The sequence below is a fragment of the Lolium rigidum genome, chromosome 1 (genome assembly GCF_022539505.1).
Source record: "Lolium rigidum isolate FL_2022 chromosome 1, APGP_CSIRO_Lrig_0.1, whole genome shotgun sequence".
Classification (NCBI taxonomy): domain Eukaryota; kingdom Viridiplantae; phylum Streptophyta; class Magnoliopsida; order Poales; family Poaceae; genus Lolium; species Lolium rigidum.
In genome coordinates, this window is record NC_061508.1 from 306,505,800 (window position 1) to 306,514,201 (window position 8,402).

General features: G+C 43.9%; 1 long non-coding RNA gene across 1 annotated transcript; it reads left to right on the forward strand.

Annotated features, from left to right (window-relative positions):
• The first annotated feature begins 7,423 nt into the window (after window positions 1–7,423).
• Window positions 7,424–8,152, forward strand: LOC124684075. The gene is made up of 3 exons (XR_006996888.1): window positions 7,424–7,782; window positions 7,880–7,951; window positions 8,046–8,152. It is a non-coding gene; the product is annotated as an uncharacterized LOC124684075 (long non-coding RNA).
• The last annotated feature ends 250 nt before the right edge of the window (window positions 8,153–8,402 follow it).

The following is an 8,402-nucleotide window of genomic DNA, read 5'->3' on the forward strand; positions in this document are numbered from 1 at the left end:
GAACCGTGGCAACTACAAACCATGACCTCCGAGGACCCCCGAGTTACCCTTCGCCGAGCAGATAAATGCCCCTTGCTACCTTCACGCGTACATCGACTCTAAAGTCAACAAGAAGAAATCAAGTCATCTGCTCAGAGACTGTCGACAGTTCATTGAGATGCAGAAGCTCATCCAGCAGCAGCAGCCAATCCCACCACCACCGCCACCTCAACACCAGGTTCAGCAGGTCCAGCCCCACAACTCTAACGAATCTTTTCCGCCACCACGTGGACATATGAGTATGATTCACAGAACTGGTGTTTCGAGAAGGGAGATGAAGAAGTTCACCCAAGAAATCAACCTAGCAGAAAGTATCATGGCTAATATTCCTGAATACATCGACTGGTCATCTCAGAGCATTATGTTCAGCAGAGCAGATCACCCGATGACAATTCCAAAGCCAGGGCACGCTGCCTTAGTAATCGAAGCGCAAATTGGAGGGTTTAAAATGAGCAAGGTCTTCATGGACGGTGGAAGCGGATTAAATCTGATATTCCTCGACACAATCAAATACATGGGAATTACGATGAGGATGCTAGAAGAAACAGACACTTGTTTCCACGGGATTCTCCCCACCTTACCGGCGTACTCTCTTGGCAAAGTTTACTTGAACGTTGTATTTGGAAAACCCGATAACTTCAGGAAGGAAAAGATCGAGTTTGAAGTAGTAAACTGGGAATCACAGTACCACGCTATACTTGGGAGATCAGCTTATGCCAAGTTCATGGCTGTGCCACATTATGCGTACCTCAAGCTCAAGATGCCTGAGAACAATGGAACAAACATCACAGTTTATGGAAGTTTTTCACACTCAGATAATTGTGATCGCGAGTTTCAGAGGATTGCTGCCAAGTTCGGACTAAAACAGGAACCTGACGACTTCCCTTCAAAATCGTCAGCACTAGATAATAAGGAAGATGAATGCGTCAAGTAAACAAAGAAGAAACCGGTTGATCTTGCTCTGGAAGCTTCGACAGTAAAAACTTCGGCAGCTGACGGCAAGACCATTGTGGAAGAAAACAAAACTCCGGCACTCGCCGCAAGAACTCCTGATGAAACCAGTAACGCTTCCAAAGCCACTGGCACGTCGGATAAGTTCGAAGATAAGAAGAACCCTCCTCTTGCTTAAAAGGATGGGTAGCATTATATTTAGTTTTTTCTCTTTTTAATAGGGCCCTTTTAGCCCCTTAGTTCTCGCTTATTTTATTAATGAAGACTCAAGTTTCGTTTCTCTGAAGTATTGCAGTAATTCGGGACACGCGAACAAAATCATCAAGAACTTTGTTCATATACTACAACGGATATCGGTTTAATTGAAAATACGCCCAGAGATTGCACTCCAAAAAGCCTCTGAAATTACGGGTGTTATGATGCAAAATCGATGGAAATCTTGCTCTTTATCCTTCGCGCCAAATGCCTCAAAGAGTACCGCAGATAGCAAGGATCATGAAACACGTACGAAAACGACCCATGTCCGGTACTTTAAACTACAGAAGTACTAAAAAGCGATGGAGTCATCGGCAGATCTAGTTCCACCTATTTATTTGGGAGCTGCTGTCAATTCATGCATCGGTTGAAAGCAAAGTTGCACATACAATGGGTTTAGCAAAACCTACAACACGAGTTGATCACTCAAATATTTTGCTACCGACAAACATACGTATACGTCTTAATACATATTTAAAACGAGTAATTAAGATTTACTCCTTCAAATTTTGCCAACGGCATTACCAAAAAGAAGGTACATATATATACACCTGCCGATAAATTAGTTTAACCCTAATCATCCGAACATTCGGATGCAACAAGTCTCGGGGCATTCCCTTTACAACAGGGATATATTTCTGAACTACTCCTGTGGAGCCTCTATTTGTTCGGTTGTTGTTGAAGATTATTCAAGCCTTTCGATAACGATGGCGGCAGGAACCTCCACCTTTGGGTAAAGCGGCTCTAATTCACCATCAGCATTGGCAATTGTCATCAAGTCTGCTGAGGGATGACGTACAAGAACAAGGGCAAATGCAGCTTTAGCTCATGCGATAAGTTGTGCTCGAATCAAGCTTCGGATCTTCCTGGTATTACTGAATTTTGACATTAAAGTCAACAACGAGGGAGGGACTACGTTCAAAGGGAACATTGTCTTCCAAACTATTCTCAATCCTTTATAGCACTTGTCGAAGAATCGGTGGACCTGCTGAACCTTATCTTGGAACTTCGCGACAGTGGAAGCCTTTGATTGATCCTTCCAGAAAACCTCATCTAAAGATGATAGTTGAGTCAACGCATTTACACGCTCATGGATACGCTTGTTCTCCTCAGCTGGGTTCAGAGTACACCTGGGCAAAGTTCAGGCCGGGTCGGGTTTCGGGCCTAGCTTAAAAAAGCCCGCGCCGTCAGGCCCGAGCCCGGCCCGGCCTGACCGTTGATGGCGTGTATTTCACACGTTCGTTGGGCAACCCCAAGAGGAAGGTATGATGAGCACAGCATCAAGTTTTCCCTCAGAAAGAAACCAAGGTTTATCGAACCAGGAGGAGCCAAGAAGCACGTTGAAGGTTGATGGCGGCGGGATGTAGTGCGGCGCAACACCGGAGATTCCGGCGCCAACGTGGAACCTGCACAACACAACCAAAGTACTTTGCCCCAACGAAACGGTGAGGTTGTCAATCTCACCGGCTTGCTTGTAACAAAGGATTAACCGTATTGTGTGGAAGATGATTGTTTGCGAGAGAAAACGGTAAAAACAAGTATTGCGATGGATTGTATTTCGAGTAAAGAGAATTGGACCGGGGTCCACGGTTCACTAGAGGTGTCTCTCCCATAAGACGAACAGCATGTTGGGTGAACAAATTACGGTTGGGCAATTGACAAATAAAGAGAGCATGACAATGCACATACATATCATGATGAGTATAGTGAGATTTAATTGGGCATTACGACAAAGTACATAGACCGCCATCCAAGCTGCATCTATGCCTAAAAAGTCCACCTTCGGGTTATCATCCGAACCCCCTCCGAGTATTAAGTTGCAAAGCAACGGACAATTGCATTAAGTATGGTGCGTAATGTAATCAACAACTACATCCTTAGACATAGCATCAATGTTTTATCCCTAGTGGCAACGAAGCACAACACAACCTTAGAACTTTCACGTCACTCGTCCCAGTGTCAATGCGAGGCATGAACCCACTATCGAGCATAAGTACTCCCTCTTGGAGTTAAAAGCATCTACTTGGCCGGAGCATCTACTAGTAACGGAGAGCATGCAAGATCATAAACAACACATAAGCATAACTTTGATAATCAACATAACAAGTATTCTCTATTCATCGGATCCCAACAAACGCAACATATAGAATTACATATAGATGATCTTGATCATGATAGGCAGCTCACAAGATCCGACAATGATAGCACAATGGGGAGAAGACAACCATCTAGCTACTGCTATGGACCCATAGTCCAGGGGTAGACTACTCACTCATCACTCCGGAGGGCGACCATGGCGGTGTAGAGTCCTCCGGGAGATGATTCCCCTCTCCGGCGGGGTGCCGGAGGCGATCTCCAGGATCCCCGAGATGGGATCGGCGGTGACGGCGTCTGCGGAAGGTTTTCCGTATCGTGGCTCTCGGTGCTTGGAGGTTTCGTCACGGAGGCTTTAAGTAGGCGGAAGGGCAAGTCGAGAGGCGGCACGGGGGGCCCAAACCATAGGCCGGCGCGGCCAGGGGTGGGGCCGCGCCGCCCTAGGGTTTGGCCACCCCGTGGCCCCACTTCGTTTCGTCTTCGGACTTCTGGAAGCTTCGTGAGAAAATAGGCCCCTGGGCTTTTGTTTCGTCCAATTCCGAGAATATTTCTTTACTAGGATTTCTGAAACCAAAAACAGCGAGAAAACGAGCAATCGGCACTTCGGCATCTTGTTAATAGGTTAGTTCCGAGAAAATGCACGAATATGACATAAAGTGTGCATAAAACATGTAGATAACATCAATAATGTGGCATGGAACACAAGAAATTATCGATACGTTGGAGACGTATCAGCATCCCCAAGCTTAGTTCTGCTCGTCCCGAGCGAGGTAAAACGATAACAAAGATAATTTCGGAGTGACATGCCATCATAATCTTGATCATACTATTTGTAAAGCATATGTAGTGAATGCAGCGATCAAAACAATGTGTATGACATGAGTAAACAAGTGAATCATAAAGCAAAGACTTTTCATGAATAGCACTTCAAGACAAGCATCAATAAGTCTTGCATAAGAGTTAACTCATAAAGCAATAATTCAAAGTAAAGGTATTGAAGCAACACAAAAGAAGATTAAGTTTCAGCGGTTGCTTTCAACTTGTAACATGTATATCTTATGGATATTGTCAACATAGAGTAATATAATAAGTGCAATAAGCAAGTATGTAGGAATCAATGCACGAGTTCACACAAGTGTTTGCTTCTTGAGGTGGAGAGAAATAGGTGAACTGACTCAACATTGAAAGTAAAAGAATAGTCCTCATAGAGGAAAAACATCGATTGCTATATTTGTGCTAGAGCTTTGATTTTGAAAACATGAAACAATTTTGTCAACGGTAGTAATAAAGCATATGCATCATGTAAATTATATCTTATAAGTTGCAAGCCTCATGCATAGTGTACCAATAGTGCCCGCACCTTGTCCTAATTAGCTTGGGTTAACACCGATCATCATTGCATGACATATGTTTCAACCAAGTGTCACAAAGGAGTACCTCTATGCTGCACTGTACAAGGGTCTAAGGAGAAAGTTCGCATTGGATTTCTCGCTTTTGATCATTCTTCAACTTAGACACCCATACCGGGACAACATAGACAACGAGATAATGGACTCCTCTTTTAATGCTTAAGCATTCAACAACGGTTAATATTCTCATAAGAGATTGAGGTTTTATGTCCAAACTGAAACTTCCACCATGATTCATGGCTTTAGTTAGCGGCCCAATGTTCTTCTCTAACAATATGCATACTCAAACCATTTGATTGTGAAAACCGCCCTTACTTCAGACAAGACGAACATGCATAGCAACTCACATGATATTCAACAAAGAGTAGATGGCGTTCCCCAGTAAACATGGTTATCGCACAACAAGCAACTTAATAAGAGATAAAGTGCATAATTACATATTCAATACCACAATAGTTTTTAAGCTATTTGTCCCATGAGCTATATATTGCAAAGGTGAATGATGGAATTTTAAAGGTAGCACTCAAGCAATTTACTTTGGAATGGCGGGAAAATACCATGTAGTATAGGTAGGTATGGTGGACACAAATGGCTTAGTGGTTGGCTCAAGTATTTTGGATGCATGAGAAGTATTCCCTCTCGATACAAGGTTTAGGCTAGCAAGGCTTATTTGAAACAAACACAAGGATGAACCGGTGCAGCAAAACTCACATAAAAGACATATTGAAAACATTATAAGACTCTACACCGTCTTCCTTGTTGTTCAAATTCAAAACTAGAAATTATCTAGACTTTAGAGAGACCAATTATGCAAACCAAATTTTAGCATGCTCTATGTATTTCTTCATTAATGGGTGCAAAGCATATGATGCAAGAGATTAAACATGAGCACAACAATTGCCAAGTATCACATTACCCAAGACATTTATAGCAATTACTACATGTATCATTTTCCAATTCCAACCATATAACAATTTAACGAAGGAGAAACTTCGCCATGAATACTATGAGTAGAAACCAAGGACATATTTGTCCATATGCTACGGCGGAGCGTGTATCTCTCCCATAAAGTGAATGCTAGGATCCATTTTATTCAAACAAAACAAAAACAAAAACAAACCGACACTCCAAGAAAAAGCACATAAGATGTGGCCGAATAAAAATGTAGTTTCGGGGAGGAACCCGATAATTTGTCGATGAAGAAGGGGATGCCTTGGGCATCCCCAAGCTTAGACGCTTGAGTCTTCTTGATATATGCAGGGGTGAACCACCGGGTGCATCCCCAAGCTTAGAGCTTTCACTCTCCTTGATCATGTTGCATCATACTCCTCTCTTGATCCTTGACAACTTCCTCCACACCAAACTCAAAACAACTCATTAGAGGGTTAGTGCACAATATAAATTGACATATTCGGAGGTGACACAATCATTCTTAACACTTCGGACATTGCATAATGCTACTGGACATTAGTGGATCAAAGAAATTCATCCAACATAGCGAAAGAGGCAATGCGAAATAAAAGGCAGAATCTGTCAAAACAGAACAGTTCGTATTGACGAATTTTAAAGTGGCACCAGACTTGCTCAAACGAAAATGCTCAAATTGAATGAAAGTTGGGTACATATCTGAGGATCATGCTTGTAAATTGGCGTAATTTTCTGAGCTACCTACATGGAGATAGACCCAGATTCGTGACAGCAAAGAAATCTGGAAGCTGCAGCAATAATCCAAATCTAGTACTTACTTTTCTATCAACGGCTTAACTTGGCACAACAAAACTCAAAACTAAGATAAGGAGAGGTTGCTACAGTAGTAAACAACTTCCAAGACACAAAATAAAAACAAATTACTGTAGCAAAATGTAACGGCCCAGGAAAACCCTCATATTAGATTTGTTTGTTTCTTTTCTTTTGTGCATAATCATGGCATCAATCACCTTGCATGTTTTAATAAAAGCTTTCAAATAAAACTATTTTTATTTAAACTCCTCTTTCCTTATCTTATTTTCAATAATAATAAAACCCAAATATAATTATTTTGGATATGTTGAAAAACTAATTCTAAATCTGTTTCAATTATTTGCAAAGTTTCAAATTATATTATTTTGATATTTCAAAGTAATCTCCTCCCTCCAATCTGGTCCATCTTTGCTTGGAGCCCATCATCCTCTCTAAGGCGTGCCTCTCCCCTTAGCCCGTTTTGCCTCCACCGAAGCAGCCTAGCCTGGCCCATCTTTCTTTCCATCGAAGGGGTATCTTTTTCTTTTCCTGTCGTCTTCCTGAGAGGAGCACGAGAGGTGCGTGAGCCTCCCATCGCTGTCCACCACGCCACCACCAACAGCCTCCTCTCCCCTTTTTAATCCGCCTCAGAAACCCTAGACCATCTCCTCCCTCGCGCCGCCATCTTCCTCCTCTTCTCCCCATCTTTCTCTTTTCTCTGTGAACGAAACGAAGAGAAAACCCCAAACTTCTGCCACCACCGTGCTCGCCATGGCGCCGCCTCTACCGGCCGCCCCTCGACGAGCCGAAGACACGTGAAGATCCGCCTCGTCGTCCTCTCCATCCCCGTTCAAGGAATCGAGCCGGGGCTCGCTCAATCAACGGCAAAATCGCCGTTCCCTTCTCCAACTCCGGCGAGTTCATGGTCGATTCCGGCCGCTGGAGGCCTCCCCCCATCCTCTCCGACCTCATCCACGGCTTCCTGGTGATGTGCTCGTTCTTCCAGACCTCTTCCCCGTCTCAATCTCGTCCTCGTTTTCTTTCTACCGACTTTGACCACCGGTAACCTCCGCAGGAGCTCGTCGCCGGCGACGCCGCGGTGCCTCCCTGACCGTCTCATCACCCGAAGCTGCACCACCCCGCTGAGCCGCACCCTCGACGCCACTTCTCTGGACCTGGTTCGCTCCCAGTCGCCCAAACCATCTCCGACCTGCTCGTCCACCATGGCTGCAGTATGCAAGGTCGACCCGGCCTTATGTATGTTCTTGTTGACGTGCACCTGGCACTGTTCATTGATCCGCAACTAGCCTAGCTGGTTAGTTCCTTTGACTCCGACCGAGAGATCCCGTGCTCGAATCCCCTAGCGGTTAAATAAATTAAGTTACTACTTTTTCCTATCTCTTTTGTTTCAGATCTCGCAGCGAAGGATGCTTCAATTTGCGTGGAGTCTTTCCCAAATCAACATACACACATTAGCCTGGCTGGTTAGTTCATTTGCCTGGATCAATCGATCCTGAGTTCGAATCCCCACTTTGGCTGAAAAACAAACCCTTTTTGATCTATTTCGTTGCCTGACAGGTGGCCCCTTCTGTCAGCCTCCACCGGCGCCACCTCATCCTTCCTGCCTCGTCAGCGCCTGTCAGCATCTCCCTGGCCCGCTAGTCAGCCTCTTGGGCTATCTCCTCTTCGGTATAAACTGTTTCCCTCCTTTCCCTGTTTTTCTAAAAATGGCAGGAAATATGTATATCTTGCTAAAATCATATCTTCTAATCTGTAACTCGAAATAAAATGTGTTATATATGAATTTTGATCAGAAAAATGTAAGGAACATGAATATGACATCCATTTGCATCTCGCATCATGTCGCACGCTGATAGTTATGCATGATCACCTAACATATATGCGGAGTATTTAGGATTTCGAATATGGTTTTCC